This window comes from Thalassophryne amazonica, chromosome 7 (genome assembly GCF_902500255.1).
Source record: "Thalassophryne amazonica chromosome 7, fThaAma1.1, whole genome shotgun sequence".
In the NCBI taxonomy this organism is placed as follows: domain Eukaryota; kingdom Metazoa; phylum Chordata; class Actinopteri; order Batrachoidiformes; family Batrachoididae; genus Thalassophryne; species Thalassophryne amazonica.
The window spans coordinates 34309465-34329588 of record NC_047109.1 but is presented as its reverse complement, the minus strand read 5'-3'; the positions used below and the strand labels follow the sequence as shown (position 1 = coordinate 34329588).

Sequence of the window (20124 nt, the reverse complement as noted above, 5' to 3'; positions counted from 1 at the left end):
CCCAGGTTATATATGGAGAAGGATGATGAGGATAGAGCCACCAGGCAGGAGGAGGGTTATGGATGTGGTGATGGAGGACATGCAGGTGGTTGGTGTGACAGAGGAAGTTACAGAGGACACGGTGAGATGGAAACGAATGATCTGCTGTGACAACCCCTAACAGGAGCAGCAGAAAGAAATGATGAAGGCAGAGCGCAGAGACGAACACACAGCGTGCCCCGTGTTTCAGCAAGTGACGACAAACTAAATGTAGCCTGAACCACAACTGTTTGTAATTTTCCATTATCCAGCCAGCATCCACTGACCATCCAACAAGTAGCAGACACGTCTGTGGTTATATTACATAGGAATAAACAAAGTTGCTTTTGGAATTGTTCTGGTGTATCAAAGGCCTTGTTCAGACTGCCAGTAAAAATCTGATTTATGTGCATATTTGTGTAATATGAAATGCAATTCAAATCTCATTTTGTCAAATCTGTTTTTGTCTGAACACTCAGAATGGATTCTGACTGTTTTGTTACATCTGTGACTATTTTATGCCACGTAAAGCCTGTGAGCTTACGCAGTCAGAGCTGGTGGCTCTCCTCTTTTTTTTCTGCTTCCCACAGCTGGAGAACAGGAGCAAAAGTAAAACAACTCACAAGCCCAAACTATAACCTGTTAAAATCATTTCCAAAAAAAAAAAAAAATCTGACGGACCGCACAGATGACACCTCATGCCTGAAACACACTGCACGTGGTGTCACGCATGAGTCTTGTGCACATGTATTTACATTGTAGTGTTTCAGCTGCTGCTCTTCTCAGTTTGTCCACATCATTTGCCTTTGTTAAATCCTTTAATTGCCCACTGCATTTGTGTGGCTGTTTCTGGACATGACAGCTGTGCACATTTGGTTTGGACTTTCTGTGTTTGTACATTTTTTGTATTGGCTCATTTGGCTGATTAAACTGTCACCCAGCAGCCTACCTCCTGTTGTTTTATGATATATAAAGTTAAAAATATAATTTACATTAATACATATAAACTCACCAATTTGGTTATAATCCATATTCCATGAGTCACAACTCTGGAGCTGCCGTGTTATAGCCTTATAGCAACAAGCGTGGGTTAGATGACAGACGGTCACTGAAATCAGATCTGGTAACTTTCTGTATATTATTTTGTCAGTCAATTAGTGAAATTTGATTTTAATTAGATACATTGCATCTCAAAAGTATTCACAGCACTGCACTTTTTCCACATTTTTTATGTTACAGCCTTATTCTAGAATGGATGAAACTTATTTTTTTCCTCAAAACTGTACACACACAATACCCCAAAATGGCAATGTGAAAACGTTTTTTGAGGTTTTTGCAAAATAAATAAATAAATGAATATACAGTGGCTTGCAAAAGTATTCAGCCCCTTGGTATTTCATGCAATTTAATTTGTTTATGGCATTTCAAATACAAAAAGTAAATCAGGTTTCTCAATGTAAATATTTCTAAAATTCTCTTCCTAAGGCCCTTCTCCCCTGATTGCTCAGTTTAGACGGACAGTCAGCTCTTGGAAGAGTCCTGGTGGATCTGATGATGGAGGCCACTGTGCTCATTGGGACCTTCAAAGCAGCAGAAATGTTTCTGTATCCCTCCTCAGATTTGTGCCTCACAATTTTGTCTCAGAGGTTTACAGACAATTCCTTTGATTTCATGCTTGGTTTGTGCTCTGACATGCACTGTCTACTGTGGCACAGGCGTGTGCCTTTCCAAATCATGTCCAATCAACTGAATTTACCCCTGGTGGACTCCAATTAAACCGTAAAAACATCTGAAGGATGATCAGTGAAAAACAGGGTTCACCTGAGCTCAATTTTGACCTTCATGGAAAAGGTTGTGAATACTCATGTACATGTCATTTCCTAGGTTTTTTATTATTATTTTTAATAAATTTGCAAAAACCTAAAAACCAAAAAAAACAAAACAAATAACCTTTTTCACATTGTCATTATGGGGTATTGTGTGTAGAATTTTGAGTGGCCATTTTGGAATAAGGCTGTAACATAACAAAACGTGGAAAAAATGAAGTGTTGTGAATACTTTCCAGCTCCGCACTATTTGGGCACAGTACCGTGTAAGTTGTGTTCGTGTCCTTTTATGATTCCCATTTCTTAACAAAATGGTAAATGGACTGCATTTATATAGCGCTTTTCCATCTGCATCAGATGCTCAAAGCGCTTTACAATTATGCCTCACATTCACCCCGATGCCAGGGTGCTGCCATACAAGATGCTCACTGCACACCAGAAGTAATTGGGGATTAAAGGCCTTGCCCAAGGGCCCTTAGTGATTTTCCAGTCAGGCGGGGATTTGAACCAATGATCTTCTGGACTCAAGCCCAACACCTTAACCACTAAACCATCACCTCCCCAGTGTATAGAAGAACAAGAGTATGGATATGTACAGAAGGCTTACCTCTGGAACAAAATGAGCTCAGGCACATTGGGCCTCATGTATCAATGTTGCGCACTTGTGGCGTAAATTTACGGCGTAAAGTTGAAATACACCAAAGTCGGCATGACATGTATCAAGCAGTGCGCACCTGCGCATTTCTGGTGTACGCCTGACGTGATCTTGATAAATGTGGCAGGTGGAAACGATCGTAATTATAATAAACACGCCCATAAATATTCGGACTCCGCTTCAGACACACCCTCATTTTACGACATGGAAGCCGGAAAGACGGCAATGAAAAAGAACTCCACCAATCACGACGCGTGCCAATAGAGCGTCAAAAGCGGCTGCCGTATCAATTGTTTTGTAGTATATAATCAATAAAGGTGTTACAGTGGTCCCTCATTTATCGCTGGAGTTACGTTCTAAAAAATAGCCCGTAATACGCGAAACCGCAACGTAGTCAGTGTTATTTTTTTACAATTATTATAGACGTTTCAAAGCTGTAAACCCCTCACTACACAGTTTATACACTTTCTCAGTCAGGCATGAACATTTTCTCACTTTTCTCTCGTGTGTAAACACTCTCAAAGTTCAGACCTTAGTAGGAAAATAATACCAAACTGTTTTCAGGCCCAAACATTTGTTTGAGAAATAAAAAATAGAATGTTTTCCTATAAATAATTCTGATGGCATTTAGAACTAACTAATTAATTTTAACGATCAACGAACGAGGTCGGACACATAAGAAATTATTAATAGTGACTGACCAGTATTTCACAGATCGGGCCTCTGTGTCAAAAAACCTGGTTGCAGCATGGGCGAATTAAGGGAATGATGAAACTACAGTTATTATCAATTTCATAGTCTACAACGATCACACCACATGAAGTTAAGCTCAGCACTGCTCTGGCTCTAGGCTCGAAGTCTGGAGAAAAAAGGCGAGCAGCGCTTTCTTTGCAGTAACACTGTGGCCACGGATCATGCTCCATAACAATCCCGCAAAGGCGGGATTTGTATTGATTATTATGTAGTATAATCAGGAAAGTGTTATTTATGTAACATATGCATTGATTTGTATAATGGCACTGTTTATCATGTTGATCATCTTCATTTTTATGTGGATTCCAGCACTGGTTCATTTTGGTGTATAATTTACGCCACCTCCTCGACCTGGTGTATATTTCAGTGCAGCGTACGCCAACGACCACATTGATAAATGCCAAGTAGCGCAGCTGTTTTGGCGTACACCCCATATACGCTCAAATATGGCCGTACGCAACGTTGATACATGAGGCCTATTGTGAGGGACATATTCCGACAGCTGTGTAAGAATGCCATTCGAATACTTAAAATGTGGGCCAAACTCGCTTCAAATGATTCTTGCACATTCTTCGTGTATTAGTTTTCGAATGCAATTCAAATGTAGTTAGAACACAGTAGGAATACCTAGAATGCAGTAGGAATGCAGAATGAACTTCAAATGCCGTATGAGTGTGGTTCGATTGCCATCCGAAGTCTGGTTGGAAGAACAGAAGAACAGTAGTACATGTAAATGCAAAAGATTAGAATATTGTGGTCATCAGATCACTAAAAGGCTCATCCATTATTACCAATGCAGTCACCAGTAATAGCCAACTGTCCATGATGCATTTCATTAATCCCATAATCAGAAGAACCTGGATTACATGTTTCAATTCATAAATTTTGATTCCTTTCAAAATCCAGAAAAAAGGAATGGCAGGTCCTGATGAAAATACAAAAGACAGCACGTTCACTCTCCCTGCCACTGTCGCTCTCTCACTCTCTCTCTCTCTCCAGAGAGAGAGAAAGATATGTACAGTGGGGTAAAAAAGTATTTAGTCAGTCCCTGATTGTGCAAGTTCTCCTACTTATAGTAGAGAAGCTTGAATCTTCGACTGGACTGGGTTGCTTGACCCTCCTGATGACAGGGTAGCTGTCCCTCCTAGTGATAGGACTGACGCCTCTACTGATGATGTGAATGACTCATTACCATGAACAAAAGACTGAAACTGCTTTGATCTGAGTACCCCATTGTAAACGGGACAAAGCGTGTCTCAGACACCCCTCCCCGGTTAAGGCTGGGTTTCAACTGTTTGACATAGAATGCCTCCTTCACCCCTCTCTCAACCCATTTCTTCTCTCTGGCTAAGATTTTAACTTATTTGTCCTCAAACGTGTGGTTCGTGTCTTTAAGGTGGAGATGAACTGCAGACTGAGGTCCACTGGCGCCCTCTCTGCGGTGCTGGTATAGCCTTTTGTGTAACGGTTGCTTAGTCTCACCTATGTAGTGTTCGTTACAGTTTTCCTGACGAACACTGTCATCAGGAGGGTGCTAACAAGAGCACAATAAGTGCTAATTAAGCAATTCTTTAGTCACTAGCCATAGCAGTCTGCCTCTCGGTAGGAGGGGTCTGGTTAGGTTTAAAAACTCCAGCTTGTGTGGCTTCTGTTTTTCTTCTCTACAAGGGTCAGATAGAAGTCAGACTACCAGAGCAAGAATTTTAGCTGAGGAAGCTTCTGCGATTTGAAGCGAAACGTCCTCGCGTCAAGCAACCCAATCCAGTCGAAGATTCAAGCTTCTCTACTATGGAAACCACCTGGACAACTGAGAGCCTACACAGAAACCTCGCCTACTTAGAAAGATGAGAGAGGTCTGTAATTTTCATCATAGGTACACTTCAACTATGACAGACAAAATGATGAAAAAAATTCCAGGAAATCACATTGTAGGATTTTTAAAGAATTTATTTGTAAATTATAGTGGAAAATAAGTATTTGGTCAGTTACAAAAGTTCAACTCAGTACTTTGTAACATAATCTTTGTTGGCAATGACAGAGGTCAAACGTTTCCTGTAAGTCTTCACCAGGTTTGCACACACTGTAGCTGGTACGTATTTTGGCCCATTTCTCCATGCAGATCTCTTCTAGAGCAGTGACGTTTGGGGCTGTTGCTGGGCAAGACAGACTTTCACTCCCTCTGCAAATTTTCTATGGGGTTGAGGTCTGGAGACTGGCTTGGCCACTGCAAGACCTTGAAATGCTTTTTACGGAGCCACTCCTTCGTTGCCTGAGCGGTGTGTTTGGCATCATTGTCATGCTGGAAGACCCAGCCACGTTGCATCTTCCATGCTCTCACTGAAGGAAGGAGGGTTTTGGCTTAAAATCTCACGATACATGGCCCTGTTCATTCTTCCCTTAACACGGATCAGTCGTCCTGTCCACTTTGCAGAAAACAGCCCCAAAGCATGATGTTTCCACCTCCATGCTTCACAGTAGGTATGGTGTCCTTGGGATGCAACTCACCAATCTTCTTCCTCCAAACATGACAAGTTGAGTTTTTACCAAAATGTTCTATTTTGGTTTCATCTGACCACATGATGTTCTCCCAATCCTCTTCTGGATCATTTATATGCTCTCTGGCAAACTTCAGACGGGCCTGGACGTGTACTGACTTAAGCATGGGGACACGCCTGACACTGCAGGATTTGAGTCCCTCTCTGCGTATGTGTAGCCTTTGTTACTTTGGTCCCAGCTCTCTGCAGGTCATTCATCAGGTTCCTCCGTGTAGTTCTGGGATTTTTGTTCACCGTTCCCATGATCATTTTGACCCCACGGGATGGCATCTTGCGTGGAACCCCAGATCGAGGAGATTATCAGTGGTCTTGTATGTCTTCCATTTTGTTACAATTGCTCCCACAATTGATTTATTCACACCAACCTGCTTGACTATTGTAGATTCACTCTTCCCAGCCTGGTGCACATCTACAGTTTTCTTGCTGGTGTCCTTCAACAGCTTTTTGGTCTTGGCCATGGTTGTTTGGAGTCTGACTGTTTGAGGCTGTGGACAGGTGTCTTTTGTACAGATAACGAGTTCCAACAGATGCCATTAATACAGGTAACAGGTGGAGGACAGAAGAGCTTCTTAAAGAAGAAGCTACAGGTCTGTGAGAGCCAGAAATCTTGATACTTATTTTCCACCATAATTTACAAATAAATTCTTTAAAAATCCTACAATGTGATTTTTTTGGATTTTTTTTTTTTTCTTATTTTGTCTCTCACAATTAAAGTGTACCTATGTTGAAAATTACAAACCTCTCTATCTTTCTAAGTAGGAGAACTTGCACAATCAGGGACCGACTAAATACTTTTTTACCCCACTGTATACATACGGACATGTGTATACATATGTGTAGCAATGTGCGTTTATATGCAATAAAGAAAATCACATGAAAATTGTTTCACTGTATAAAGCTTTTTTTTTATTCCTCTGACATGCTTTTAGAGTTGCAAGTAGATGTCATTGACCTGGAAACCTGTCTGTGAAAATACTGTACGAATGTTCATTCATTCTTTCTTTCACTCTGTATAGCACCAACCGTTTTGTGTCAGAGAGCAAAGGCAAAGAACTGACGTCTTGTTTGTGGGAGACTCTCTGATCCACTTATGCACGAGTTTGGGGTAAAACATTACATATTTCTGTGTCTGTTTCTGTGTACATTGTTGAAGAACTTGTCTTGTTCTTGTAAATGTCTGGACAGCAGTGTTTTTTTTCAGTATGTTTAGTTAGTTTTTTTGTTTTGTTTTTTGCTTTGTCTTTAGGTTTGGCGGAACCTCTTCTCTCCTCTACATTCCCTAAACTTTGGGATAGGCGGTGATTCAACGCAACATGTACTGTGGAGACTTGGCAATGGAGAATTGGATTATATCAGTCCCAAGGTTAGAATTACTGTAAATCAGAGGACATGAACAGGCCTGCTAACAGGCACAATACACTGAGCCACCTTTCTTTTTGTTCAGGTCATACTGTAATCCAAAACCCTGTTGAAATAAACCTATAAATGTGATTGGTAGATTTTTTTTTCATACCTTTGTCTTTTGTTGTTCCAGGTTGTGGTGCTGTGGGTAGGCAACAACAATTACGGTCACACCTCTGAACAGATCTGTGGAGGCATTATGGCTATCGTCCAAATCATCAAGAACAAGCTCCCCATGCCCACACGCTTGTACTTGTAGGTTTTCAAAACACATTCCTTAAAGAAATGGCATATCTTACCCTCATGTTAGTTGAAATGATAAATGAGGCTCTCTGAACCAAACGTCAACAGTTATATCTTCCTTGTAGTTCCATCACAGCTGTTGGCACTTACAGCCTGGATAAACAAAGTGCAAACAAAGTTTTATACAGTGCAGTGCTGATTTGTTTTTCATCAGGGTCATTGCACCATTGGCCTTTGCTTCAACCTGCCAAATGAACTGCTTTGCATCTGGTATGTCCAACCATGTGGGTGATGGTCCCTGCGTAATGGTGCATATATTCACCATTTTGGCTGAATCTGACCAGATCCCATAGAAGCAGGTTGTCTGTCAAGAAAGCTCCACCACAGGTTAGGTTCCAGGAACATGTCACTGGTTTCCGCATTCAATGTGAGGTGAATAAATTATGTTTTAGCCAATCCCTAATTACAAATCATGCTTATTCTTGCCACTTATTTTGGGTCACTACCCTTGGTGGACCATATTAGCATAAGTGTCCTTGACAACACTTATTTAATGGTTTACTGGGGTATACAAAACTCCTAAGAGTAGGCAGATTTTCAAGGGGTGGTGTTGAGGGACAGAGAGTGTCCCTTGTAATGGCCTCAGTACTCTGCTACATTTTGTGAATGATGTAGTCCTGATGATGTCTTCGAACCAGTAGATTGCTCATTCAAGGATTGGTATGAGGTACTTGGGATCTTGTCCATAAGGCACGGTAAGTGTCAACAGGAGTGTAGGTGTGGTTTTGGACTGTTGGCGTGACAAAGCAGTTAGGTCTGTAGGCAGAGTATATCAGTGCTCCAGTCCTCACCGGTGAAAATAACTGCAGACATAAATGTCCAAAAATGAGATGTCTTTGCAAGGTGGCACACACTCGTTTGGGACTGTATGTAATTACATCTGGAAGAATGTCAAACTACTTTATTGTAGAATAGTTACTTTTTCATGTAAGAAAGGAGAAACTTTATTTTGTTGGGGTATCTGATGCAGACACCTACTGTTTGTCTCCGTTATGAGGAGTTCTGGTTGGATACTTTAAAAAATATCAACACTGAAAATCAATACCTAAATCAGTTTTGTAGAAAGAATACAGAACAATGAGCTGTGAAGGAAATTTGGTTGTATTATAAATGCTTAACATGTGGGAAGGTTTTTTGCTTAATTGGATGAACATATACACGTATGAAAACACTATAAATGATAAGTATCAAGTTCAATCTGTTGAATTCTTAATACTAGGCGAGACTCTATTAGTTTCCAGATTGTGCAAATTAAAGAAGCGAATTGAAAATAGACTTGAATGACATGACATATGGCATTATGAGATTATTGGATTTTTTTTTTATTACAGAAAAAAAAAATGAAAAAAGTAGGGCTGCAGCTATCGAATATTTTTGGAGTATTCTATCGATTATTTTATTGATTAATCGGATAAAAAAGTACTTTTGTATTTTTAAACAATATCAGTAGTGGCAGGGCTCTCCTTAAGCAATGGCACAATGTCACTGTGCCATCATGCAGATTTTTAGTTTAGGATGTTCCCTCTCTCTCTGTTTTCCCAGGTAATTATTTATTTTTTCACATTATTAAGAGTTTTGGAGCTTTGCCAAACCATAAGCCCAGGCGCTCTGTGAAATCTTCAGTCTGCGGACAGGACATTTTTTTTTTTCTTTCTTATTGCACATTTCATTTGTACTTTTTATTGCTGTGATTTATTCAGTGTTTAGTGTATATTGCTACATGCCGTACAGAGCAGCTCAAACCAAAGTCAAATTCCTTGTTTTCTGTGGATACTTGACAAATAACAAAGCCTTTGAAAAAAACGGCTGCGGAGTGCAACATTTCCACAACAGCTGCACTGATAAATTAACTCTACAGCCTGTTGATTAAAAACTCTTATCAAGTCTGAAATATAGGCATTTTTTTGAATAGTTAAACATTCATTTTAAGTGCGCTTCCTTTCGCTTCATCTGCGGAGGTGGAGAGCAGCCAGTTTTTAAAAAAAAAATATATAAACACACTGCTTCACTTTAAACGCATAAGTCCATTTCAGATGATCAACACAGACCCTTTCTCTTAAAAGGCTTTATTTTACTCAGCATGTGGCTTTGTAAACTTGTAGCATCGCCTGCTACATTGATTATGCTTACATTAGTTTTGGGCATGCTCTACGATCTTCTTCTCATTTTTTTGTGGGAGCATTTCAGTGCCACCCACAGGCCTGGCATATGTACTACAGCTTTAAATGAAGCTTCGAGGCAAATTCTTTGCCTCAGACATTTTTTGTAATCGAATTATTCGAATTACTCGGTTAATCGTTTCAGCCCTAGAAAAAAGGCAATATTTAGCAGGACTTACCATTCTGTCGCCATGACTTTTGGATTTAAAGTTCTCACAAAAGCCTTTCTAGAAAACAGTTATTGTGAGAACACTGAACCCAGCAGTCATATTAGTCATCAGTTAATACATAGAAATGCTGTCATTTCACTATTCTGCTTTGTCAGCATTGTGAAAATCTCGCTAAATGTTTGTGCAAATCTGTAATGGAAACTCAACTAATATGACTTTTTGGAGTGACAAACAGCTCCTGTATGGGCTGATGAATTTACAGTTTGTCATACATTTGCATACATCTGGTTATGTGCTTCAAACTCAATTATCCCCAATTTGATACATTGTATGAACTCTGTTAAATTGTCATATTTATTTCATCACTCATCTTCAACCGCTTATCCGGGATCGGGTCGCTTGTACACGTGATCTAGTTCTTTCGGTCATGACCCAATCCTCATGACCACAGGTGAGAGTAGGAATGAAGTTTGACCAGTAGATTGAGAGCTTCGCCCTTTTGGCTCAGCTCCCTTTTCGTTACAACAGTACAGCAGAGCGAATGCAATACCACCCCTGATGCGCCAATTCTCTGGCCAATCTCACACTACATTGTCCCCTCACTCGTGAACAAGACTCTGAGGTACTTGAACTCCGTCACTTGGGGCAAGACCTCATTCCCTACCCAGAGCAGGCAATCCATCGGTTTCCTGCTGAGAACCATGGCCTCAGATTTAGAGGTGCTGATCCTAATCCCAGCTGCTTCATATGCAGCTGCGAACCGATCCAGTGAGTGTTGGAGGTTACACGCTGATGAAGCCAACAGAACCACATCATCTGCAGAAAGCAGTGATGAGACCCTGAGCCAACCAAACTTGGAAACCCTCCTTCCCCCGACTACAATTCGATATCCTCTCCACAAATATCACAACAGGATTGGTGGACAAAGTGCAGCCCTGGTGGAGGCCAATCCCCACCTGAAACAAGTCCAGCTTACTGCCCAGCACAGAACCACAGCTCTGCTTTGTGAGTACAGAATTGCATGGCCGTGAGAAGGGACCCCTCACTCCATACTCCTGCAGCACCTCCCACAGTATCTCCAGGGGTACCCGAACATACGCCTTCTCCAAGTCCACAAAACACATGTAGACTGGATGGGCATACTCCCAGGCACCCTCCAGGATCCTTGTGAGAGTGAAGAGCTGGTCCCTCTGATCCAACTCACCACCAGATGATGATCATTTGATAGCTCTTCCCCTCTCTTCACCCAAGTGTCCAGAACATGCGGTCTCAGATCAGATGATACGATCACAAAATTCATCATCAATCTTCGACCTAGGTACTATGCACACTTAAGAGCGTCCTTATGTTCGAACATGGTGTCGTTATGGACAGTTCATGACTAGCACAGAAGTCCAATAACAAATGACCATTCGAGTTTAGATTGGGGATGCTGTTCTTCCCGGTCACGCCTCTCCAGGTGTCTCTGTCATTGCCCACGTGTGCGTTGAAGTCCCCCAGCAGAACAATGGAGTCCCCCACTGGAGCCCCATACAGGACTCCATTCAGGGACTCCAAGAAGGCCGAATACTCCAAATTGCTGTACGGCGTATACACACAAACAACAGTCAGATTTCCCCCCTGCCCACCGAAGGCACAGGGAGGTGACCCTCTCATCTACCGAGGTAAACTCCAACATAGCGGCGCTCAGCAGGGGACTTGTGAGTATTTCCACCACCCGCCCGGTGCCTCACACCCTTGGCAACTTCAGAGGAGAATAAGGTCCAACCCCTATCAAGGAGACTGGTTGTGGAGGCGAGGCCCACCAGATCTAACTGGTATTGCTCCACCTTCTGCACAAGCTCCGTCTCCTTCCCCCACAGCAAGGTGACATTCCTCACCCCCAGATCTAGCCCTGCTGTCCAGGTCTGGTCCGCCGAGGCCCTCGACTTTCACTGCTACCCAAGGGACAGTGCACCCGACACCAGCAGTTCCCCCTGCGGGTGGTGAGCCCACAGGGTGGAGATGGAAGGTCCACGTATTGTTTTCAAGCTGAGCCCGACTGGGCTCCGTGGCAAGCCCAGGTTGCTCGCTGACGGGCCATCCATCCAGGCCTGGCTCCAGACGGGGGCCTGGGCTTCCTCCTGGCCGGGTCACATTTCCTTTGTCTTGTTCTGTCACGGTTGTCCTTGTGAACTATTCCTAATCTGGCCTCTTGCCTGAGACCAATTTGCCATGGGAGACACTACCAGGAGCACACAGGCTCCAGACAGCACAGCTCTCAGGTTCATAGGGGCACACAAACCTCTCCACCATGATAAGGAGATGGTTCCTGAAGAGGCATATGTATTTATTTATTTATTCATTATTATTATTTTTGCAAAATAAGGGCAATGCTTACCTTAACCTGCATCAGCAAGTCCAACATCAAACTAATGCAAGGTGTTAGCAAGGTGGCGAGTTCCATTACGGCCCATGAAGTACTTGTGGTATTGTCATGTACACTAGATTTCAGAGCCTCATCTCCCTGGTCGCCAGAATGAGAGTCAAAATGTTTCACATGTTGAACTTGTTCCACGTCTTATTGAAGAGAGCTGGTGTACCAAGTTTCACCTTGATATAGGAACTCTGTCAAAATATGGCTTGGATGAGGATTTAACTCGGTCCCCTGGTGGTCATAATTAGAATTGAAACCCATCCAATGCTGAATGTACAGTACATTTTCCTCAGACTGCCATCTGATCTGAATCTGGACAGGCTTCGAGATATGACTGTTTTCTCTGATAGTTGTAGACAGTCTGGCTGGATCACATCTCAGGTTTAGGAGGACTCATTAAAATCAAGCACACATATTCACACCAGTCCAGTCCCAGCAGAAGACTGCCCCCCCTGAGCCTGGTTCTGCTGGAGGTTTCTTCCTGTTAAAGGGAGTTTTTCTTCCCACTGTCGCCAAGTGCTTGCTCACAGGGGGTCGTTTTGACCGTTGGGGTTTTTCTGTAATTATTGTATGGCTTTTGCCTTACAATATAAAGTGCCTTGGGGCAACTGTTTGTTGTGATTTAGCGCTATATAAATAAAATGATTTGATTTGATATCGACAGCCTCTGTTGATATTCACAATGTGTTTGGTTCAGTTGATCGGACTGCTGTCTGGAAAAATCGGAAAATTTGCAGCAACAAGCGGTTATACTTCATAACCTGAGGTTGAGGATATAGAAGACAGCTGATGTGCCGCAATGCACTTTTTTTAATATTCAAAATAGTGGACCACCCTAACTAGGCATGTTGGGAGAGCACAGTACAGCAACAAGCCATCCAAGTAGAACACAAAGCTCAGCAGACATCACCTGGAATCCACCAAGCTATGGTTAGGATTAAAGTGATGACAGATATTCTTTCCTCTTTAGCTGAGGCCTGCAAAAGCATCATTTGTTCACAATCATTGTCAATACTGTGCCATAATGATGAAAATATGTAACATACTCCCTATTTAAGAGAGATTTTGGTACACTTCCCCTGCTCTGATCACACCACTGCTGTGTTGTGATGACTTCTCGTCAGTGGTGGGTGAGGCACTTTTGTCAGTCAAATGGCCATGGACCATAAAGAACTCCATCAGTTCCGTTGTTGTCTTTTGTTAGACCTTTAGAACTGAAGTTCATTCATCCCTGGGTGTTCATTTACACCTCCTTCTTGAATGATGTGCATCAACACTGTATTTTCCCAAGATTCTTAAATGTCTGTACAATAGACTGTTTGTTTGTGTTACCTTGAATTTTTTTTGCAGTGCTTCCAAAGATACAAAAATTTTGTGCCGGATGCCTTGACTAGGTTAATTTGTTTTTAGTCACCCACCCCCCACCCCCGTGTTCTTAAATGCAGGAAAGCACTTGTTCTCTGCCGCTGGCTGAAGTCCTGAAGGGGAATTATGTTGTGGCGATTTCTGCCTCTCGGCCCGTCCCAAATAGGGTATAAGCTTTCTGAAGTCAGATTCTCTCACACTTTTAGGAGTCATAGGCACTGCAGTCTCGTTTGAACCCCGCGAGATTTGACCACTTATCGGGACATAGTTTATTGCAGACTGAACGGTCCGCCCTACCTTCACTGTGCATGCGTCCATTTCTGTGCATCAACTGATTACCTCGTTTCTGCTTAAACTGCACTCCAGTCATCATCTATCTCAGCACAGATATCTGAAGCTTTTGTAGAACAATCATTACCACATAAATTCAGCATTATTTCATCATAAAAGAAACGATCAAAGTGCAGCAGCAGCACGAGCCTCCGTCATTTCAAAGCGTCAGTAGTGACTGACGATTATCGCCTCATTTCTGCTTAAAACTGACTTTAGAATGATTTAAGAGGTTTTACTTTGTCATCTGATGGTTAACAATCACATTATTCCCTTTGATTGCTTTGGGTTGAAGAGAGTCCCTTCTCAGACGAGCTGCTGTGGTCCCAAATGACGCATGCGCAGTGGAGGCAGGGCGGACCAATTTTTTTTTGGGGGGGGGGGGGACTATTTGGTCTGCAACACCGGTTCCATTGTGCGTTATATACACAGCATGACATCACAGGAAGAAATGGTATACTGTTTTATTTTCGGCTGCAATCACTGCCGTCATTTGGACGTTCAAAATTTTAGGAAAGACGGCCAGTTACAATAGTGGCCGTCTTGTTCAAAGCCATGTAAAATGCGCAGTTTACCGACGGAGCTGTGTGCGTGTGCGTGCGCACGTGGAGTCAACTGGCTGCAAACTGCGAGGGAGGGAAATTCTGGAGGCACGAGACGTTATATACTGCTGAGAACCATCAGTCCAAATGAGACAGCGAGCACGGAGCAGAGAGATGAGGATTTTAACCCGATGGAACATGTTAAAAAACAAACACCCCCCCCCCCCCCCAAAAAAAAAACAAAACCGTCCTGTTCACACCATGTGCACCTTGTATACTGAATTTATGAGATCATGAGATGAAATAAACAGTTAAATGTCTTAAAAATATCTTTAAAAATGAGACTATATAAATGAACTGAGCAAAAATTATGCATACATGGGTTAAAAATAAAAACCCTGCTGTGGAGAAGCTGTGCAGTGATGTTCAGAGGTACAGATCACAAAAAAGCAGGTGAGAACTCTGAACTTTAACGGCTGTTATTTTCCAAAGGTATGTATTTCTTCAACCCTGAGCTTAATGTAGTGTTCAAGCACAAAACGTGACTGATGAGGAGAAAAAAAATGACTTCATCACACTAAAATGAACTGGAGTCAGAATAAAAATACAAGCTGCTGATTTTTGTTATTTTTCAAAGTTATTATAAGCTGCAGCTATATGTTTTATTCATTTGAAAGTGAGTTACCTATTTTATTCTGATTTATTAATACAAAAATATGGAGAGTCAAATCAGCCTGCATTGTTCTGTTCAGCTTATATCAAAGTTTGCTTGCACATGTCCGTGCATTTTTTCCTTGTTTATAAGAGTTTGGTGTTTGCATTTGCTCCACACAGTTTTAAAACAATAAAATGTTAACACTTTTCTTTATAGCAGTTCTGTAATTTCAGAAATGCAACAAAACAACCACAAATCAGAAAAAGTTGGGACTATATGTAAAATGATAAAAATAAAAATGTTGCACTATTCCCAGTTTCTCCACTCACAGAAGCCAAAAGTTCTTCCAGAGTTGTGTCTTGGTGGCTTCCCTCATTTGTCTCCTTCCAGCATGGACATTTAGTTTTTGAGAACTGCCTACCTGAGACAGATTTACTACACACTGTTTGTATTTCTGAATGATTGATGCAAATGGAGTCTAAGAAATAGTCACTGATTTGGAAATGTTTTCATCCCCTGATGTTACTTGGAAAATGCTGCAGGCCTTAAATTTAGGAAATTACGTATGATCCGACTAGTCGTAATAATCGTTGACTAGGACTAGTCGACTATCAAAATAGTTGTTTGTGGCAGCCCTACTTGGTACAAGTCCTTGTTATAGGTTCGTAATATGCATATTTTCATATTGTTCCAGTTGGGCTTATTTTACCTGAATTATGGCCCACCTTGAATAACAGATCTAGACACTGCCAGTTGCATGAGTTGGTGCCTGCATTCTGAAATCATCTGTCACATTTTTAGGATGAATTTTGGGAAACTTGGTGCAATTCCTTGAACTGTTATCAAAATGTGGCAAGCACTTGTACCAAAGCAGCATTTGCCAGTGGGGGATATTTTGCTCTCGGAGCACTCCTGTTCTGCATGTAGGTCCTTCAATACAACCCCCCATGCCCAGATTTATCTCACTTTGTTCTTCAGAATGTGTTTAAAAGTAATTCCATCAGTTTTGGGAAACTTACTGTTTTAAGGAGGCAGTCGTCTTGACCAGTGTAAAACTTTGATCCACTGAAATGCTTGACAAACTGAATACTACCGGAAATCTCTTAATAATTTTAAATATTTTATATGGAAATAAAAGAGACATTCTAACTGTATTAACGTGCAGATAAGATGATCAGATGTCACGTGTGGACTTTGAGAAAATTGACTTTTGAGTGAGATATTTGTCCAAGATTTATGTAAATTTCTGATCTGAATGGCATACTTTGCTGCGGAGGGTGTGATTCATTGACAGTTTTGACAAATGCATCCATGTGTGCTTCCTAGGGTCTACTGCCCAGAGGTAAAACCCAACCCTCTGCGAGAGAGAAATGACAGCGTGAACAAACTGGTGAAGGAGGCTGTATCAGCCCTCCCTCATGCTTCTTTCCTCAACGTGGACCCTGGCTTTGTCCTCTCAGATGGTAGCATCTCCCATCAGGACATGTATGATTACCTTCACCTGACCCCTCGGGGCTACCAGTCTGTGTGCGAAACCCTGCATGACCATCTCAAATCCATGCTCGACAAGCCTGGTGAGAACTGAGCAGCATGGACACGGTAACACTACTGCAGCGGTCTGGTCGTGTGTGTGTTGGTGGAGAGTGTCGCATGGTTGGGGGATGATGGATAACGGGAACACAAACCTTTCCGTCAGAAAATGAATGTGCTGTGCTGTAGAGAGCTGAAGCCCCATTTTGTTCCACGTTAGTAACCCTGCGCTTTTGGATTGTCACAGTATTTTGATATTGAGAGTCCTTTAAACAGCCACATTCAGCAACAACTGCTTTCATGGTGCTTGATTATGTTATCCAGGTCATTTTGCTTTACTACATGGACAGTTTTTCCAGCTTTTAAAAACATTTATACAATTTCACTTAAAATCAGTTTTCTGTCAAGCTGTTGGAAAATTGAGACTTATAAAAAATATATCAAATGTAAACATATTGCTTTCTTATTTTCACTGAGTTTCATTCATGTGTTTGTAGCTTTGTCCCCTCTGATCTGAGCTTGTGCTTTCAAATGACCATTGAGTTTTGTTTTTATAAACCAGCTGTAAGTTTACTGTTATGTTATACTTATTATTATGTAACATTTGGATTTCATTATTGTCTTTGTACATTTTGCTTCACCTATTGCATGAATGTTTTCGCGAAAGGCAGTTTACTACAATGAATGGATGTATTTGTAACTCAGAACATTTGAAGATGACAGAAAGGCACGTGAAGCTCTTAAAAAAGGATTATGGTGTACAACAATTTTGTGACAGCGGCTCATTCTGTAAGTGAAAGAAGGATATATAAACATGAAAACATGATGGTTCTTGTCTTTTCCTTGTAGGCCAGAACAGTGTGTTGATTTGGTGACATATCAGTTGTCAGTTACACAATACATTTTTTTTTTTTTTTTTTTTAAGGCTTCCAGAGAATATTTCTTGTGAGTACATAAACAACATCCACTAGAGAATAACCGTTTTTACACCCACGCTCAGTGGTTGGTATGGCATATGAAGGGATCGTTTGTGTTAAAAATAGTCAAGATCACAAGTTTAGGTAAATATGCATACATATTGGGGATATTAAGACTTTTCCATCTGAATCACAAGCTCAAAGTGCTTTGCAGTGATGCCTCACACACACACACCACACGCCAATGCAAGGTGCTTGACTGCACACCGGGTGAAACTAGGGGATTAAGGCATTTGCCTGAGGGCCTTTAGTGTTTTTCTAGTTTGGCAGAAGTTTGAACTGAGGATCCTCTGCTCTTAAACCCAATGCTTAACATCTAGATTATCACCTCTCTCTGTCATTACTAATACACACTGATATGAAGTCATATTAACTTTCTGTTTGGTTACATAACTGTTGTACTTGGTAACCATGTCAGTCAACCCCTTAAAGGTCAAACTGTTGAACTCAAACAGTTGCACATCTGGACTTACACTCTGGGACAGGGTGAGAAGTCAGGATATCTGTGAGGGACTCTGACTACAGCTGCTGCTTGCTCCCACCAAAAGGAGCTTTCACCTCATGAAATATTCCATTGAACTCGAAACATTCATTATTTGTATAATACAAACAGTATGGTGCCGTATGGTAAATCTCTGGAGCAGACAGTTCTCAGAAACACCACAAATTAAAGCTAAAAGTCTACACTGCAGCCACAACTTCATTAGTTCAATTCAGCTCCACTGTGACAGGTGTGTATACAACCCCAGTTCCAATGAAGTTGGGACGTTGTGTAAAATGTAAATAAAAACAGAATACAATGATTTGCAAATCCTCTTCAACCTATATTCAATTGAATACACCACAAAGAAGATATTTAATGTTCAAACTGATAAACTTTATTGTTTTTGTGCAAATATTTGCTCATTTTGAAATGGATGCCTGCAACATGTTTCAAAAAAGTTGGGACACTGGTATGTTTACCACTGTGTTACACACCTTTCCTTCTAACAACACTCAATAAGCGTTTGGGAACTGAGGACACTAATTGTTGAAGTTTTGTCAGTGGAATTCTTTCCCATTCTTGCTTGATGTACGACTGGGAAAGTTGATGAATGCTCAAAGAACAGGAAACAGGTGAGTGTCATGATTGGATTTAAAAGGAGCACCTCCAAAAGGCTCAGCCGTTCACAAGCAAAGATGAGGTGAGGATCACCACTTTGTGAACAACTGCATGAAAAAATAGTCCAGCAGTTTAAGAACAATGTTTCTCAACATTCAATTGCAAGGAATTTAGGGATTCTATCATCCAGTTACAAAAACACTGTGTCCAGTTTTAGACGTTTATTTTTTGCTATCTTTTACATAATACATGATAAATGTATTATATTTAGCCAAAAATAAAGCAAAGTTATCAGCTAGCAACACCAGGAAGTGACGTCACCACGCTAATGTCCGTGAGATCATACTATAAAAAATAGCAATAGAATGTGACTTTTTAACCTCTTAAAATACATCCAGGTTAGGCCTGGTTCACATGGCAGGAGAATTAGGCTGATATTGGACATGATCTTCCATTTTCTAATAATTACACCAACAGTTGTTTTCTCACCAAGCTGCTTGCCTGTTGTCCTGTAGTCCATCCCAGCCTTGTGCAGGTCTACAGTTTTGTCCCTGGTGTCTTAAGACAGCTCTTTGGTCTTGGCTATGGTGGACAGGTTGTAGTGTGATTGATTGTGTGAACAGTTGTCTTTTATACGGGTAACAAGTTCAAACATGCAGTTTAATACAGGTAAAGAGTGCAGAATAGGAGGACTTCTTAAAGAAAAATGAACAGGTCTGTGAGAGACAGAATTCTTGCTGGTTGGTAGGGGATCAAATACTTATTTCATGCAATAAAATGCAAATGAATTATTTCAAAATCATACAATGTGATTTTCTGGATTTTTTTTTTTTTTTTTTTTTTAGATTCTGTACCTAAGATAAAAAATTACAGACCTCTACATTCTTTGTAGGTGGGAAAACGTGCAAAATTGACAGTGGATCAAATACTTATTTTCCCCCACTGTACCACTGTCCCAGGTTTTTTGAAACGTGTTGCAGGCATCCATTTCAAAATGAGCAAATATTTGCACAAAAACAATAAAGTTTATCAGTTTGAACATTAAATATCTTGTCTTTGTGGTGTATTCAATTGAAAATAGGTTGAAGAGGATTTGCAAATCGTATTCTATTTTTCCATTTTACACAACGTCCCAACTTCATTGGAATTGGGGTTGTAATTATAGAGAAAAAAGGTGTGAGTTACACTTCAATGTGACTTATATGATTTTTTTTTCTTCAAGAGGCATTTTTTGACAGGTGCAACTTAAACGCAGTGTAATTTGTACTCTGGAAAATGCAATAATAAGGACTGTACATATCAGACTATGTTGGTTAAAATGGAAGATGGAGTAACCCTCATGTTGACACAGTACTGGTTGTGTTCCT

The 20124-nt window shown here is 41.1% G+C and overlaps 1 protein-coding gene and 1 long non-coding RNA gene across 2 annotated transcripts in view; one reads left to right on the top strand and one right to left on the bottom strand.

Moving 5' to 3' along the window:
• The window catches only part of pafah1b3, a 69331-nt gene that overhangs the window by 17620 nt on the left and 31587 nt on the right, over positions 1–20124 (top strand). The gene's annotated exons all lie outside the window — the stretch shown is intronic.
• LOC117513761 lies at positions 4949–16490 on the bottom strand. The gene is made up of 3 exons (XR_004561706.1): positions 15788–16490; positions 5074–5079; positions 4949–4959 (listed from the first exon to the last, which is right to left on the bottom strand). It is a non-coding gene; the product is annotated as an uncharacterized LOC117513761 (long non-coding RNA).